Source organism: Larimichthys crocea, chromosome XVIII (assembly GCF_000972845.2).
Source record: "Larimichthys crocea isolate SSNF chromosome XVIII, L_crocea_2.0, whole genome shotgun sequence".
Classification (NCBI taxonomy): domain Eukaryota; kingdom Metazoa; phylum Chordata; class Actinopteri; family Sciaenidae; genus Larimichthys; species Larimichthys crocea.
In genome coordinates this window covers 1,649,019-1,668,141 of record NC_040028.1, presented here as the reverse complement: position 1 = coordinate 1,668,141, position 19,123 = coordinate 1,649,019, and the positions used below count along the sequence as shown (strand labels likewise).

Sequence of the window (19,123 nt, the reverse complement as noted above, 5' to 3'; positions counted from 1 at the left end):
GCTACACCACAAAACTATCTTGGAGGCAAAGGACTGTCAATTAAACCCTTTGAGATCTGTGACTGTGCTTTAAGGACGTCCACACATGAGACTCGCCTATCACTGCTAGAATCTATTCACCGGCCTCATAGGTGTCCATAGGTTCAAATAAAATAAGTCTGGCTTAAATACTGTTGAGAATATTAAAAATGATGCTTGTTCATGCTTCAGTTTTATACTATGTAAAGTTTATTGACTCGCTTCGTCTAATTTTATTTTCCCATTCAAAATAAAAGCTTGTGAAATTCATGAAATTCATGTTTTCACCTGTGAAATGTTTCAAATAAGGAAGTAATATAGGTAATATGATATAAATTATATAATGTATATAATGATATAATTTTCCATGTGAAACATCTGAGCTGGTGTTTTATATGTGATAAATTCACATGCTTTCTTTTTAGGAAATATTTGTATTTTAATAAGCACACTGCTGAATCTCTGTTCTTTGTTCAGAATATTTTTTTGTATTGTTTATGATGTATATACATATTGTTTTATGATCTGATCAATTATAACCACTTCCACAAATATGATGTAAAGTAGCAGATCTAATATTTTTAGCAAGGGTTACGACATTTTTTGGAAAACTCATTTACAACACATTACATGAAAAATGCACAGAAGCAAGTTAGAGTGAAGCAAGATCTGTGACATCACAAACAAGAAAAAACAGTTTATTGATGACTATGAGAGATGAATTGTGGGATTGAGGTTAAACAGGAAAATGACAAATTCACTTCATTCTCCGTGTTAATCTTTCAGACTCGTAATGGTGGCTCCAGCGTTACAAACTCATTCGACCAACTGTCATATTATTACATATGTTGTCTTACTCAACAGGAAATCATAGTTTGATGGGAACCACTCTGCGCTGCGCCTCGTACAGTTGGAGTGTTGTGTGCTGTGTGTGTGGAACATGAGCTCTGAGGTGCTTAAGTTGACTAAAAAGAATCTTGTGTGAAAATTACAAATGAATCCTTGCAACCAATACTCCTCAGCCCCGTGAGGAAAAAAACAAATGTCGCACACCTCCAAAGTTTCAAGCCCTCTGTGCTCCACTGTGACATGCATATCTAGACTTCTCCATGGTTGTTACTCTGAACATTAGGGGATAAGGAGAGCAGCAGAGGGGCCGTTTGGGCTCCTGTCCTCCCTGTAGTGGGATAACATTTCACCAGTTTAGATTAGTTCACTCAGGGCCCATCAACACATGTGGAAGTGACCCTCAGACGCCTCTCGCAGGCCCAGTGAAGGAGCAGTGTCTGTGTGTGTGTGTGTGTGTGTGTGTGTGTGTGTGTGTGTGTGTGTGTGTGTATGTGTGTGTGTGCCAGAGGAAGTGCACAGACCAGCTGATGCAGTGTGTGCTATGTTAACCCGTCCAAGGGCAGCAAAGCAATAACAAACACAAGATCACAGCAGTGAGGTCACCTCTGACCCTGCACCCACCACACAGCCAGCCAGATCATTATCGCTCTGACAGCCACTCAGGACTCAGCCAACACACACACACACACACACACACATTTAGACACACTAAATACTTGGCAGGCCAATATGGGTGTCCCTCAATGCATGTTTTTAATCATTGACTCCCTTTGGAGAAATCACAAGGATTTACTTTGGGAGACAAAAGCTTCCTCATTGGTTTCTGACAGTAAATGATTGACATTTACTTGAATGCATTGGCTCCACCCACCCAGGGGTTGTGTGGCAGGGGTGGGGGGGGGACCTGCAAAGCAAAGTGAAACCATCCACTTTTCCCGCACCCTTGTTTACCCACAAGGCCGCTGGCACGCCTGTGTGTCAGTGGTGAGAAATTGGAGACGAGATGTTTGGGAAATTAGTGACGCCGATGTCGACTGTGGACGACACGTTTTCAGAAACGGTGGGGACCAACGTGCTTCATGGTAGGATCTGTGTGTGTGTGTGTGTGTGTGTGTGTGTGTGTGTGTGTGTGTGTGTGTATGTGTGTGTGTGTGTGATCTCTTGCATCACTTGTTTTTTTCTGCATCTGCAGCTCCACCTGCGGATTCTCTCCATGAAAATATAAAAGCTCTTTTCTCCTCCTCCTTTTTCCCCTTCTTTCATTCTGCTCCTCTTTAATATCTTTCATTTGTCTACCCCTTCTCCACCTCCTGCCTCTGACTTTTAAAGCGTATCACTTTCCGTTTCCTCCAAACACGGGCCTGCTCTTGACACCGGGCTCTCAGGTATAAGAGGCCGGCTGCCTGGTTATTAGTCCAGACAGCTTGACATGTGGAGTGTATATGTTTCGCCAAGGCGATTGTGTCAGCCTTAGAGCAATGTGACCACCAGACGTGGAACGGAGTCGAATTTGGAGTGACTTCATGCTGTGTGTGTCAGTGTGAGTGTAGCCTAAGTGAACTCCAATTTTATTTTACTGGCAAGTGTGCGCTGGTCTGAAGACTGGGCTGTGTGTTAACCTGCTGAAGAGCTCAATTTAGATGCTGCGTGTTCAGGAGAGGACCGAGCAGCCATCAGGGAGAACGCTCATGCATTAAACAGTTGACTGGCAGAGAGAGAAGCTCTTTATTTCGTTGAGGCTGGATATTAAGAGCCAAGTTGCAAGATGAATTGGGCTCACCTTTTCTGATGACTCTGACCCTCTTTGTCTGGGGCACTGTGAGAACTCACATGTCCCCCTTTCTCCGCAGAGTGAACACAGCACAGGTAGTTGGTAGTGAATGTCTGGACAGCTCAGCTCAACTTCTGGCACGTCGTCCGTTTGGAAGACAATCTCTCTGGCAGGTCAAGTAAATCCTGGCCCCCAAACACTGAACACACTTTCCAAACCTCATTACAGAGACCTCCGCTGTTTTGTTGCTCGTGGGCCCCCAATCAAATTCTCCCGGTCTCCCCCCGTTTCCCTCCTCTACAATTCTTTTCAAATGAGAATTGAATTTCTTTTTCTTCTTTTTTTGAAAAGTGTTTATGTTATCATTTGTAAATCTTACCAGAAGTGGACCATGAGGCACAAGAGGGGAACTCATACACACTTTAATGAAGTATTTACAGATAATTCCAACTGTCAAATACTTGTGCCCAATGACATAGTGCAGAGTGCTGACGCTCACAACTGCCTTTCTCTGTCCAACTCGCCCCCTCCTCGTTAAACAGGCGGATTTGATTTCAGGTAAGAACTTATTGGGAGGAAAGGGGGCTGCGGGGGCTGCCAGCGAGGGCCACGGCTTCTACCCAGCAGGGAAACAATCCACGGCTTCATATCAGAGACACCGAGAAGCTCAGATAGGCACGAGGACATCACAGCTGCTGTCTCTGATCAAATCAAATCCAGTTCTGCTGCACTTTGTCTGCCCGAGAGCTGCACCTCTCCACGTCTGTGTCTGTCTGAAAGGAAAAAAGAGTCTCAGCAGCAAAATTAAAAAGATGAAATATGAAAGGCTGGCACCACTCTGAACTTTTGTAACATGTCGTATTAATGATTAAAGAATGATGAGCTATAAATAAGAACACAATTGGGTTTCCAAGTTCTGAAAAGTGTCTGATGGTACAGTTACTAATGTTCGTAATCCACCCATAAATTATTAAGAAATGATTACTTTGTGGATTAGTCAGGGATTATTAACAACATGGCAACACAAACGTTTGGTATTAATGTTATTAATCTGTAAAGAAACGTTCATAGAAAATATTTTACTTTTAGACTTTTTATTGATATTAATAAGTGGTGCTGGAACAGGTGAAAGATTTTGAAAATTCAGGTCAAAAACAAAACTTGGATTCTTTCAAATCATCAACATGTAGCGTCATATTTTAATACGTTTAAATGATAAATTGTATTATCTACTAATAATCATACTAATACTTATTATATATTATATATGTTATTTTACATATTATCATTAATGTAATAATAATTATTATTCAATAATTATGCAATGATATTATATCTACTTCGATACCTATTAAATATTTGCCATAGTAATAATGATACAAAAAAATCAAACAATTCCATTGGTTTATTAGTTTATTATTATTATTATTACTGTGTTATTATTATGTTTTGTATATTATTCATCATTGTTATGTGACTGTTATTATTGTCATTATTGTTATTATTATTGTTGTTTTATTATTGTTGTTGTGTTATTGTTACTATTATTATGATCATCATTATATTATTATTATTATTAGTAGTAGTAGTAGTAGTAGTAGTGTATATAAGTTGTGGTGCTGGTGTGGCGCATGCAGCGCGCAGGCAGCGTGAAGAAGTGAAGATGTGTGACGGCGCAGTAACTGAGTTTAGTCGTGACCTCTGTTGGAAGCAATTTGGAAAAGAGTGGAAAATGGCTGCGAAAGACAAATTAATCCTGCACGGAAACGAGATACATCCTTTGAAAACACTGCGGCCCTTTGAGGCGCTTTGAGCCATCAATTAGTCTGGATCACCTGCGGGAATTAGAGGCAGTGAGCGGAACTCAAACGGGCCTCTTTAAATGTGCGCTGCGTTACCGGCAGAAAAAGCAACAGCAGCAGCACGGCATTAGTCAGGTCCGGGCTGTGAGCTCCCACCGAGAAAAAACGACAACAGAAATGTGAAGGAGGTGTTCTGAAAAAATATGTTTTTATTTTTTTCCCTGCGCGTTCTGTTAATAGTCTGCGCTGCGTCACGCCCTGGGCTGCGTTATCTTTCGTTTCCAATTAGAGCTGATTGTAACATCAGAGTCCATTCAGCGGGAACATGGAGCAATCAATCAACTCAGGCACGCGCACTCACACGGGACGTCTAAAAGTAAGGACAATGAAAAGGAGGCATAGGTAATGAAGTCATAATAAGGGTGCAAATAATTGGTTGATAATAGAATAATAACAATAAAGAGTGCATGGTGAGGGCCCGCTGGAGGCGTAAGGAAGGGAGAGAAACAGGAGTATGATGGAGATGAGAGATGAGTATATATTTGTTATTGGTGAAATAAATAATTGGCCTAATTATGTCGGATTTGTTCGTGTTGAATGATGTTATTGTTTCAACATTACTACATTCATTTCATGACGTTTCTTCTTCTTTTTGTTCGCAAAGTCATGTTTTGTGCTGATATATATATTACATACTCATTTAGACACATCGATAATAATATATAGGACAGGTCGTTCTGTCAGACAACATTAGAATTTGACACATATTTTCGTTGCGTGTCTGAAGCCTGTTGAACCCTCAGAGCTGAATGTATGAATTTATGAAGAAATGTCTGATCTGTGATCAGCTTCGGGCTCTCTGTATCTGTCTGCTGCTTTTGTGCTGATATCAGTTCACCAGGGTCTTAATTTAAATATCAAAATATTTAAATATTGATCAGTTCTTCTGAAAACTGATTCATGGCTGAACGGATTCTGACGCGTCTACACTTCACAGCCTGCTCACCTGCTGCATGTGACGGCCTCTGTCTGTATCCTGGTGGCTGATGAGTATATTGAATATTTCTCCCTCTGCTAAATGAAATCAATATATTATATTAATCATGTCTGATTTGATGTGACACTGATGGAGGCTCAGTGTCGTGGACTCTCTCCTGTGGACTCTCTCCTCTCTTTCTTTCCCTCTCCACCACACAGCCGCGCTGTTTGCACAAATGATGCTGCCCTGTTTGTTCTCAGTCCCACACTTAACAAGGTGACAACAGCCGGCTGGAGTCAGACCGCTTCAAACACACACACACACACAGACAGACACACACAGACAGACACACAGACAGAGGACATGACACGAGTGGTGTTAAATGAAGAGCCATCATGTGCGATGAAAGCAGGAAGAAACCAACCAATGTGAACAAAAGAAGAAGAGAATGTGTTTCTTTCCTGGAAAGGAAACGGAGAGTTTTGTCATCGGGATGAAAGAATGGAGTGAGAGATGAGTGGATTTAGTTTTGATCGCCTCCTCTGTGATATGAAATCGGGTCTGAAGCGGACTTTGGTTATTATTTATTAATGTTTGATCTAGTCCACGTCCATTCTTCTCTCAGTGATTGTGCTGACTTCTTGAATTTAAAATGAGTTGTGTGCTCTGCTTCAAATCACCATCACTCTCTGTAAGTCTTCCTGCTGCGGATGTGAAACATAAAAAAGTCTGTTATTATTTTCATTCTGCTGCTTCTTTAAAAAAAAAAAAAAACTCTGGAGGGATGAGGTGGGGGCACGCACACACACACACACACACACACACACACACACACACACACACACACACACACACACACACACACACACACACACACGCACACACACACTCCACTTACCTATGCGACAAATGTGTTTTTAATAAGTGTAAGATCGCTGTGCTCTGCAGCAGTCACTGTCATGTCGGACGCAGAGTCACTTCAATAATTCACAGCAGCTCTCTCAATTTGTTTTCTATCGGGGTTATTTCTGGGATCAATATTTCATTCCACTTCACGGCACCGTGGGGCCTTTTTTCACGCTTGTTTGAGCTCGTTCTTAGATTCCAACTTCCCCAAGAAATGGAAAATAGAGGGAAGGAGTTGGTAAGTGATGCAGCGGAGAAGCTCCGCATGCAGGCAAACGATTCCCAACCGGGACTTCAATAATTCACGACGCCTGCTACAACCCGAATGTGTGTGCACAATGAAATGAGACGCACATGATGATGCAGTTTAGTTAACAGAACATTTCTTTGAATAAATAGCTGCAGTGCGCTCGTGTCCACAACGCGCACGCTGCCCGCTGCACGGGCGCTCTGCAGGCGGAGGACACTTTATTTGACACAGTGAGACAAAAAGATGAAATATTTTAAAAGAAATACATTCTCATACTTTATTTTTCTCATATTTGACTTGTTGGGTGAATTGAAAGTTGACATTTACAGTCTGGACCTGGTCCACTTCTTATAACTGCAATGATTCAATATTTGATTTCAAAATAAAAGTTCTGGATTAATCAAAAAATGCTCTACGTGTGTCTTCACGTCGTCACACACACAGGGACAAAACAAACGAAATATTTATGAGACTCACCAGGAGTGATTATTAAATGTTATTACATTTAAAGAGAATAAATTGTCCGTTATGAATCGAAATAAAGCGCACAGCTCAGTTTGGAGCTTGAAATCCGCAGACACTTTACCAGAGAAATAAAACTTTAAACCATAACAGCGTTTTCATTGTCAACCTCTAATGAGTCTTTACGATGAAATGAAGTCATAAAAAGCCAACCTGTTCATCTCTTTGACTCTTTTATGAAAAAATGCTCTTTTTTTTTGTTGGTCAGCGGGTCGATAAAAAGTTCCCGAGTCTCCAGCGGCCACAGTTTTCACACTAAGAGGCAGAAATGTACCCCGGAGGTTAAGTGTGTGTGTCAGGTAGTGTGTGTGCACGTGAATTACAAATTGGCATGTTTAGCTGAGTATCACTTTCTCACGCACACGCACAGTCAGTCAGAAAAGGCCCTGCATGCGTTCCTCACGCTCTCACGCGCGCGCATCCACACCATCATCTTCATCATCAGCCTCGTCATTATCATATTTAATAATATTGACGAATGAGCAGCGAGGAGCGGATTGGCTCTGAGCCACGTGCCTGTTTCCACTTAATTCTGACTTCGCATCTGTGAGAGCAGCAGAGCTGCCAGGTGTCCTAACGCACGCTGATAACCGGGCTGCGTGAGCACAGAGGTGAGTGTGTGTGTGTGTGTGTGTGTGTAAGTGAGTGTGCTTTACTGTTTTTGACGGGTTTGGTACAGTGGTGACGGTGACTCCTGGTGCAGTGCGCGAGACTAATGCCTCAAATATGTGTGTAAATGTGGAGAGTCAGACTTTTAATGTGGATGAAAGCTGCAGGTCCGGTTCTAATCTGGATCATTTACCATTCCATTCTCAACAATATTCAGACTTCTACCTGTTATTGATCAGCAGCACACACAGCTCAGGCCTGAGCAGCCTCGAATCGCAGCTCTTTCCTGGAAAGTATGCGTGTACGTTTTGGCGACTCACACACGCGGAACGGTCCCCGCGCGCTCTTGTAGTGGACCCCCGCTGTAGTTGACATCCACCTAGAGGCCGGGAGCGAGCAGTAATCCGCCCCCCCGCCCCACCACCCCACCACACCACCTCTCACTGGTGCCCGCCGCGGTTCCCCTCACATTAACACAGGCTCTCCACGCTGCAGCCAAACATGCTCGGGCGCCTTTTTACGCACAGTCACAGCGCGGCAGATGTTGCAAACCTGTGGCTTCAACTGGGTTGCTCAACCGGGGTTGCGCATGCTCTTGTTAAAATGTGTATGAAAGACTCTCTTGTTAGTCAGGCCATCGACACAGAGCTGCATGTAAATATGACAGGAGACGGAAATCAGAAAGAGGAATTGCTTAAAAGTATTAAAATATATTCAAATATTCACTGACATTATACACTGACATACACTCACACATCAGACCACTGGACTGTTAATAATAGTATAATATTATTCATGATAATATAGTACACATATATATATATAATGTAATGTGTAATGTAAAATAACTTAATACTTAAAATATCAGCTATTGTTATTATTACTATTATTAATATCACTGTTGTATTAAAATATGCCATCTGTTATTATATAATAATGTGCATATAATCACAATGTATAATTATTTATGGTTAATATAATTAACATCCATCAGCACATTAAATTGAAGTATTCATTTCTGTCACGCATGCTGAGTGTTTCTCTGTGATTTTCACTCGTGGGATTTTGAGTTGAACATTTTCAGCAGAACCGAGCCGAGCTGGGCTCGCGGGCCGGGCCTCGTGCACAGCTGCTGTTAGAGTTAAATCAACGTGAAGAATGACGCGTTCAGGGACCATCCAGGATGTTTTGGAGTCAGGAGAACTTTACCTTTTGAATTTGAGTCTGCTGTTGACTCACAAATCTAAGACAGGGCGGAGAGGCGTGACCTCCTCCTGACAGGGCATCTCGTCAGTAAAGAGCAGGGGCAGATAGAGCTCATCTTTGACTTATTATTAGGCTACTTATTGACAGTGCGTGGACTTCAACATGGGCGGACTATCTGCGCTGATGATACTGACGTGTGAAAATATTAAAGCGGGCTGATAGCAGCTCGATAAGTTCCTGCTGCGCAGACAGAAATCTGCTCATCGTGGAAAAGTAACAACTTTCTAATGTCAAAGGTCTCTCTGATAATCACACACACACACACACACACACACACACACACACACACACACACACACACACACACACTGTCTGATTTAGACAATTTATTACGCAACTCTTTGTAAAAGACAAAGCAGACATTTAAAGGTCTGAAAGAAGCAGTGAGGCCGTGGACTAACCCTCTAATCTGAAGGTGTTTGGAGTCTCCAGTCTGTAAACACTCCAAGGACTGTTTACGAGAAGAGGAAAAAGTTCTATGGACACTTTTATATTATTGTATGAGTCCTATGAGCAGATCCGGCCCACAGAACGCTTTCATGGGTCAGAATAGTTTTCTTTTGACGCCCCCTCTCCTCCCTCCCTTCCCTCTCTCTTTGTCTCTCCTCCCTTCTCTCCTCCCTCTATCAGTCAGTGCGCCCGTTGGCACAGGAAAGATTGAAAGTGACACACTCTGATTAGAACCCGGTCCTCTGCGCCGACTAATCCCGCTCGTTCAGTAACCCAGACGGTGCTGTTTGCTTGTCGGTCAGTTCGGTTTGGTTTCTTCCGGGTTGTCTGTTTGGTTTCCACACGAGTGTTTTCCCGGCGGTGTCGCGTCCTTTTTCTTTTTCTCTCTCTTCAGAGGATGAAGCCATGAGTTCAGAGGACGGCACACTTTTACCACCGAGACCCGCTTTGAGCTAAAAGCCGGACAGACGCGTGAAGGGAGGACAAAACCAGGTCCAGACTGCATCCAGAATATCAAGTTTGTCTGTGCGCTCCGGTCCGCCAGCAGAGTCCACGGCTTCAGGACCGAGCTGTGCCGCTCTCTCTCTCTCTCTCTCTCTCTCTCTCTCTCTCTCTCTCTCTCTCTCTCTGCTACAACTTCCTCAGAGACGAGCATCCTCCGTCGACCTCCCGCGTCCGTCCACCTCTCCACTCGCCGCTCCGCCGCTAGTTGCGCGCTATCGTCGCTCTCACACACAGACACACACCGCCACCAGTTACTAACTTTTTTTTTTTTCGTGGCTCTCCGGGGTCCACCATCCGGTTCCGACGAGTCCAGCGTCAACACAGTACCAGCGTGATCGGCCGTGTATCCAGGAGCCGAACCAAAGCTCAGCCCTGGATTCAATACTCCTGATCAATGGACAGAGCCTCCTCAGCGGCCAGCAGCGCTTCAGACACGCCGTAAACAGTGAGTGGTGACACACACACACACACACACACACACACACACACACACACACGATTGAAAGTGGCTGTAAATTCTAAGTGAACATAAATGATGAAAGATTTAAAAAGAAGGCTGGAAATAAAAACTGATGATGGAAGTGAGAGCAAAGTGACTTCCAAATAATAATAATAATAATAATAATAATAATAATAATAATAATAGTAGTAGTAATAATAATAATGATAATAATAATATTAATAATAATACAAATACTACTACTAATAATAATATTGCAACCATTATTAAAATAATAATTGTATTATTATATTATTATTACAATTATTATCATTGTTATTTTAGGTTTGACTTATTAATCTGATAATATCTGACATGCAGACATTGTTCATTTCTACAATAATAGTTATTGTTTTTCAACATTATTCATCATGTTTTTTTAATAATATAAGATTGATTTTTTTAGTTCAGCTTTTTTATTTATTTTTTATTTTTTATTCTTTACAGATATTAACCACATTTACTGTGAATTTGCTCATGATATATTTCACCTTCTTGACACTTTGCTGTGTCCTGAAGTAAAATTATTACTACTATTACTATTATTATTTTTCTTTTTACGAAATATTAGTAAGTGATCATTAATTTTATCAGTATAACTAATATGAGATTCATCTTCATAATCATATTTAGTTATTAAGAATTCTGTGAATGTTTGTGAGTGCTTTTGAAGCTTGTGTTGGTGCTTTGGCAGAAGGGTTTTGATTTATAGACACGAACATTTACATCACGACGTACGTTCGGCCATAGCTGTGTGTGGTGGTGGTGGTGTGTGTGTGTGTGTGTGTGTGTGTGTGTGTGTGTGTGTGTGTGTGTGTGTGTGTGTGTGTGTGTGCTTGTGTGTGTGTCAAAAAGAAATCTTTTAATGAGAAATAAGAAAACGTGGTAATATGCGTCAGAGCGTCACTGCAGCACTTTGTGACTTTTTAACTTTTCAGAGATAATTAATGACCAGGATGAGACTGCTGTTACTGTTTAACACAGCAAGAGTTCAAAAAGTTTGAAGCTGCATATTCACACATGAACGCAACAGAAAACACACCAAGGGGACAGAGAAGAGCAGAGCACGGGCCAAGCGTTTTAACCTGCGCACGACATAGGACATTAAACCCTCCATTAAACAGTCCAGCAGCAGCCTCAGGGTGAAGATAGCATCACAATATGTGGAAAATGATCAGAAAAACATGCATAAGTTTACACAGATCCCAGAGCTCATGTCTGAACAGGACTGAAGAAGTCTGGGAGTAACAAGGCCTCCAGTTCGCTCTGCGCAATCAGAGGAAACTGAAGCCAAATGCGTTTGGCTCCAAATGAGAAACAGTCCTTCTGCAGTCCGTCAAGTCAAGAGCAAAAGTTAGGCCTGCAGCAAACATAAAAGAAATCAAACCTGCACGTTAATGCACATTTTAAAAATATGAATTTGAATAAAAGCCTCACACGCAGGTCAGACGACAGCTTTTACGCACACAGTGTCAGAACAGTCAGGCCGTCTGTTTCCGCCTCTCGTTTCTTAAATGTATTTGATTCATTTGTTGTTTTTCTCTGTGAAACAGTCGTTACGTTGACAGCAGCTACTTTCAGTCCTAAACTGGAGCCTTTCGTCCTCTGTGACCCAGCAGGCTGACTCACTTCTCTCCCCGTCTCTAAAAAAACACCAAGATTTCAAACAGCGTTTGTGTTTACAGCCGTTTTCTCACACAGTCAAACACACGAGAGTCCAGCTTCTGTCCACACACGTCACTCTCACCTGAGCAGGTAAAGTGATAATCATTAGAATAATTAGAGCTAAAAGAATTAAATCTTTTTACGCGCGTCAGAGGGAGAATATAATTATAATAATTAATAATGAATCCAAAAAATAACGTGACGCGTTATCAGGCCACGCTGTCACCATTTTGTCCTCCGCGTGAGGCGCCCATCAGAGAAAAATCTAATGAAATAACAGCAAATAATAAAATATAAAGGTCTAGAGTTTTGTTCCTTTTCTTTTTTTCTTTTTTCTGTGTGTGGAGGTAACCGCGAGGAGAAACCAATTCGTTTCAGCTGCGCTGATGGGAGTCTTTCTGCAGGCCCGCCTGTCGGTTTAAAGTTTGTTCAGATGGTTAAAAAAAAGTTGACGGGCCGCGCAGACTCTGTCAGGACGTGAAGGCTCGTTAATGTGTATCAAAAAGTGGGAAACACATATTTTCTTTGGCTTCCAGTGAAACGCACAGACTTCATATTCTTTTTTTTTTTTCACTCTGCCGCAAAGTGTGCTGCGGAGATTTGTGACGCTGATGTGATGCGCAAATTATTTATGGTCTGAGATTTCATGCATATAATGAAGTTTTCTTAGCTTGCCATCGTTTTTTCTGTGATTAGGTGATATTTATTATTATTATTATTTATTTATTTTTATAAACTTTTTAAAGATCATCGTCACTTTATTGTCTAATAATCACAGCTGGGTCATTTATGAACCTAATAATCTAATAATAATCCAAATCCAACTTTTCAGTGACTCCATCTTACTCCAACCCAGCTCTGTTCACACATAATAAGGATGTGTCTGCACTATTAAACAGCTGATTAGACAGAGTATCTCTGTGAGCAGAGAGGAGCTCTGCTGATGATGCTGATGATGATGCTCCTCTGTCACTCATCGTCTCTCATTCAGCGTCTTTCATGGCTGTCCATGATAACTTTGTGTCTTTTAAAGTTAAAGAGCGAAAGCTCCGGCACTTGGACGCTCAGACCTGAGCTCTCCATTTTTCTAGCTTGCCCCCTCCCCTTCCCGTCCTCCTCCCCTCCCCCCTTACTCCACAGTTATTCCCATTCTGGTGAGGCTGGTGTGAGCTGTGGTGGATGGGTTTGGCATTGGTGTGTGCATGCAGTGTATGTGTGTGTGTGTCTGTGTTTGTGTGTGGATGTTAGAGTGAATTACCTTGTGACCATTTTCGTTAAGCATCATTGTGTATCTGCATGTGTGTTTATGAATGTACAGGGGTGGACAAAATAACAGGAACCCCTTATGACGCAATGCACTTTGTGTCCTTTACAGTTACTCACGTAACAAAAGCTTCATCACTCTTATATCACTATTATTTTGTCCACCGACGCCCCCTGCCCCCCTGCACTGTACATGATGTGTGTTTGTGCCTCTCACTCTGATTTGTCTCTGCTGTGTGTGGCTATATTCTGAGTCAGTGTGTGGTCCCTGGAAGTGTTAAAGCAGAGAGTCTGTGTAGCATGCTGGCTGTGGTTAGTGTGGCTTAGTGTCTGTCTGTGTGTGTGTGTGTGTGTGTGTGTGTGTGTGTGTGTGTGTACAGATGAGTGTGTTTAAGCATGCGTGTGCATCCTCTAGCTGGAAGGGCGAGGCTATAAATGCTCGCTGTTAACTCTTCATCCCATATTATCAAATGAGATGTTTACAAGAGAGCCAAACATGTTTGCCAGGAGGCCCTCGTCTCGCCCCGGTTATTTTCCCTCTGTATAAGAGTGTGTGTGTGTGTGTGTGTGTGTGTGTGGTGTGTGTGTGTTTGAGCTCGTGGACCCTCTCCAGAGACTACAAAAAAAGAAGTTGTGTATTAGCGTGTGTGTTTGCCATAAAGGTCTCTCTTCCCCTCACACCAGCTCTCTCCACATCACAACACTCTCACAGTAACACATCTGATGGCCATAAACGGCAAATTCCACAATAATGTAACCTTCCCTAACAGCAATCATTTCTCATAAACAGCCACATAAAAAAGTTTCATGTTGTTCCCATTTTGTTTTCAGACGTTAAAAAACTAATTTGAGAATAGTTGTAATAATCTGAGTCCTTTTCTGCCCGTTGTGTTGCACATTAATTGCAATGGAAGTGTTAACAGCAGACATTTCAAGACGTATGTCTGTCCCTCCCTGTGCATACATGTATGTGTGCTTGTGTGACAGCAGGGCTTTTAATATCACCCCCCCCCTCCCTCCTCCTGCCTTTTATCTATGCTGCAGAGCCAAGCATTAACCAATAGCTTGATTACCCTGCTATAAAAGTGGATCTCGAACGGGAAGAACAGCCGTGTCTGAATATTTCCCTATAGGTGACGCCTCCCCAGTTATCAGTGCTAATAATGCTCTCATAAGTCTCTCTCTCTCTGTGTCTCTGTCTCTCTCTCTGGTTTGCATGCCTCTTCATTAACAGACACGTATCCTAACGGTGAAAGAGATACCAGAGAGGCAGTTAGAGCAGGACAGGCATGTAAGTGTAGGTTTGGCTTACTCTCTCCAGCTCTGCAGCGGTAGAGGTTAGTCGTGTTTCTTACTAACGCTTTGAGATCCGTTGGATTTCTCTTCTTGCTGTCTGGCTAATTGCGTTAACTTTTCATCCACAATTACTGTCCTGCTTCTCTCTTCTTTGAAATCTCGGCGTTTTAAGAGCTGCAGCACTTACCGCTCTCTGTTTCCTGTACGCTCAGAACTTATCACAATGGGATTACAGTGAAGAGGTGTGTGTGTGTGTGTGTGTGTGTGTGTGTCGGTGTGTGTGTGTCGGTGTGTGTGTGTGTGTGTGTGTCGGTGTGTGTGTGGAGTTGGAAGGCAGGAAGCAACATCAAAACAGATTTCTTCTTCGTTGCGTCTCTGAAGCATACATGGACTGAGGAGTGTTTTTCTTCTTTATATTTTGCACAAGTGTTGCTTCATTAGAGGCCTGACATTAACACAGCTGGATGCAACTAAAAGTGTTTTTCCAAACCTCATCCAGGTGAGGCAGAATAAATAAATATATAAATACAGGCACGAGACAGACAGAGAGAGAGAGAGAGAGAGAGAGAGAGAGAGAGAGAGATAGAGAGAGAGAGAGGCGGAAATAGAAATAAACTCAAATAAAGTTAGAATTAAAAAGTAGAAAGCAGCTTTCTGCAGTTCCTCTGCTGCAGCTCCCACTTTACACTTCTTTCCACCACTCATTATACCGTATGTCTTTCAAATGGATGGGACTACCAATCAGTGTTTGTCAGCCGTCTGATTTGTAGAGTTTAGACTGGCTTTGAATTACATGTTAGCCTCTGTTTGTGTGTGTTTACGTCTTTGAGCTGGACATATTGTTTATAGGTGTGTTTGTTGTTGTGTCCTACTCTTCTATTTCTTTGGGTGTGTCGACATTTTTTGCTCTGCAATCTTGTCTTTGGCCCTCAGTATGTATTTGTTATGTCTAGAACGTGTAATAATGTGAAATTTGATAGTGGCTTATCATCAAGAACGCGAGCTTGTCCCAGTATCAAACACAATGCGGGACAAACACAGCAGAGTGTCTTCTCACAGTCTCGTAGCAGTTATGTTTTCAATAATTTGCAGGTTTTAATAAAAATTATTAATAATTAATTGAGCAGTGAGAGGGATGAAAGTTGGCCAGACAGCAATAAATTGGGAAATGTGTCATAACCCCGTCCTTATCAAAAGACATTACATTTGGTATCCGTTTCCATAGCAGTATGTAACAGTTCCTCTTATCGCCTCTTTATTAACTGTTTGATAAGGTGTGTGATAGTTAATATCACACACCTTATCAAACAAATGGTTTAAGGATATAGATGATAACAATCATTGCGTTTGAAGCCTGATATCAGTGTCGCCAAACCCACAATGTTAGAGTCAGAGCCGTGCACATGTCATCTTCTGTCATATGTTATCAAGTCGGGCCCACATTTGTTTAAAGACGCTCTTCAGAACAAAAGGTTATTGCTCAACACGCCCATAATAATTGCATAAATAGATTAGCATTTATCAGTCTGTGACAGACAATGTTCCCGTGGTACTGTCGCGCACACCCACACCCTCAGCCACACCAGCTAATTCAGCTCTGTGCTGTGCTTTGAAGTAAACACGTACAATATACCACATCGAAGAAATGATGATGAAAAATGTTACTAACTAACTCATATATCATAAATAATCCAAAGCCTTCTCACTCTGTGCGTTACCCCGAGTTATGTTTATGTGTACATACACTCTGCACGCCCTACATTAGTTTTTCTCACATTTGTCAAAAAACAAAGCACAAAAAAGTTAAAGCTGTTGAAGTTAAAGTTAAAGAATTTGACTTTTATTTTTCTTCTAATTTTATATAGATATCATGATAGAATGGTTGTCGTGAATCCTCTCTGCCATGACAATCTGATATGGTGTCAGCCCTACAGCACAGACAAATCTGTATGTTGACTGTCTATGGTCTGACATGCCTACACTCAATATATTACATGATGAGATGCCAGCTGTAAGATATATTGCAGAGACAGAACTGACTGACAGCACCTTTATCAACCTTCATGTAACTTTCCTGCAAAGGGAGAAAATCTAAAGTGCTCCCTTGCTCTACCCAAACAGCCACAACACTCTGTGATGCAGCTGTGAGCAGATATAAGGACATATTTACATGTTTATTAATGTGCCGTGCTTATATTTAGACTCTATGTTATATTATTAGAACTGTGTTCACCACACTGCCATTCATTATCATTATATCATTATATCATTATATTCATTATTCATTATTCTTGTCATTGACACGTACACACACTCATGCTTAAAAGTATGTTTGGTGCGACTGTACATGACCCGGTAATCATTGGACGTGGTAATACTTGTTGTTGTTGTTCAGACTTATCTCCTGAGTGAGCGAGGGCTGACAAAAAAAGAAAAATGCAGCCTGATAAAATTCTTAATCTCTCAGGTCAAATACCAAATGAAGTGTAATTGATGCAGGATGTGTTCAGAGATTAGATGATGCTGGGAAACTGTGAGTATCTGTTATAGTGCATGTGTGTGCATGCACGTGTGTCCCAGGTTAGATTGTTGAGATGTCGGCGAGGCCGGGTGTTGATAGGGATCGTCAGTAGCGGGGTGGGAGCTAGGACAGGTTAGGACCTGTGTGTGATACACTCCAGTATCATCTGGAGGATTCTTTTTTTAAGCAGAGGTGAAAAATGCAAAATTAAAATCAGGTCTCAGGTTCGACCTCGCTGCTCTGTCTCAGGTCAGATCATCACACTGATGGAGCGGCGCTGTGTGAACAGCAGCAGTGAGTTTGTTTCAGTGTTCTATTATATTCAGTTGTTCTTTATTATAGCTACAACATTGTTAGCGGTTAGATTTATTTGCAAAGCCTCCCTTTTTCTCAGCAAAGCCTCACATTGTGAATTATAGCTACCACTCGACTCACATTGAAAGTCATTGCTTTCCATTCAGTGTAACTCTTTGAACTTGTTTTCTTTTTTTAAGCCACTTTTATTAAACTCTGCCACTTACATTTTTTGGCCTCTTTGTCTCCCCCACCCTTTTTAATCATGCCAAAGCTAATGTTTTTAATTTATTATTCATTTTGAAATTTCGCCCAAGCTCTTAATACTTCTCAGACTGAGAGTTTTTTTTCTTCTTGTGGTGGATGGTGTTTTTCAGCTGTTGTGTTGTTGTTGTTGGTGTAAGAACGAGAGTCGGTATGGAAGGTAGAGAGAAGAGGGAGCGAAAGAGGAGGAGGAAGACAGAGAGACAACACCACACAAGATGTCTTTTGTTCAGAGTTACGGCAGCTGGTGCAGTAAAAGCTGTAGAAATATTCAAAAGTGAGGGGGGTGGGCAGTTTCTAATCAAGCACTGTGGAATATGCCACACTCAAACAATAACCACGGATTCTCCCTCATTTGTTCTGCTGAATTGCTGGCCAATGTCACTCCGCGCAGAGACCCTTGCTGTTTTTCCACTCACATCTACTCACTAGCTCTATGCTTGCTCACTTCTCACCAAATTTTCCACTTTCTAATCTCTCTCTCTTCACCGAGGGTCACACATGCTGGCAGATATTGTCCAGGGGCTCGTATGTAAATAAAAGCAGTCCATTTGGCCTGAGCGAGCCGGCTGCTCTTTGATACATTGGCGTGTGTCCCCTGTCTGGCCCTGGCAGCGTTTCTAATGGCATTACCCTATATAAGACATTTGGCTGACGCTCCCTTATCAGGGGACACCGACCCCTCATGAATGTGTGTGTACATGTTGGGGGTTGTGGCTATGCATGTTATGATGTATATGTACTCATACATATTAAACACAAACACACAGTGATCGTACACTGTCACCGCCTCGTTTACAGTCTCAACAAACACTGATAAAGGATGTCTTTTGTCTCTTTTGTTTCAACTCTTTAATTAAATCCTGACACTAACGGATAAAGCTGGTGTTATTCGTGATTTTTCTTATTATCAACAAATTCCATGAAAAGACCAAAACCGACAATTTCTAAAAGTCTTTACTAAAGACATAAAACTTTAAAAAATGGGTCACAAATCAGATTTTTAAAAAGGCTCCATGTCCTTAAACAGCTGGGAAGTGTAGTTTTTTAGCACACTCAAAGAGGAGTGAAGAGTTCATTTGTCGGGGACTATTTTCAGCTGTATATTAATACATATTTATTGCTCTGGTCAGTGTTCACAGCAGCAGGTGAGGTGAGATCGAGTCAAAATGAACTGCAGTGTTCATGGTAATGATGGAATATGTGTCACCCAGAACAGAGTGGCTCATTGATGTGTTTTTAATAGAGCTTGCATAACATATACAGCACAGAGGAAGAAGATTTCTTGTACCACTCAGATAGTATGTGTTAGTTCATCGCTGTACAGTTAAATCCAAATGATAGCATCCACTTCTGCTCCATAAAAATCGGTTTCCTGTATTCTTTATCCCTTAA

General features: G+C 41.8%; 1 protein-coding gene across 2 annotated transcripts in view; it reads left to right on the top strand.

The window, feature by feature from the left end:
• The first annotated feature begins 9,633 nt into the window (after positions 1-9,633).
• Positions 9,634-19,123, top strand: part of satb2 (SATB homeobox 2) — a 43,533-nt gene continuing 34,043 nt past the window's right edge. For both annotated transcript variants that reach the window (XM_019270135.2, XM_019270133.2), the window contains exon 1: positions 9,634-10,371. The gene's annotated coding sequence lies outside the window, so the exon portion shown is untranslated. The remainder of the gene's footprint in view (positions 10,372-19,123) is intronic.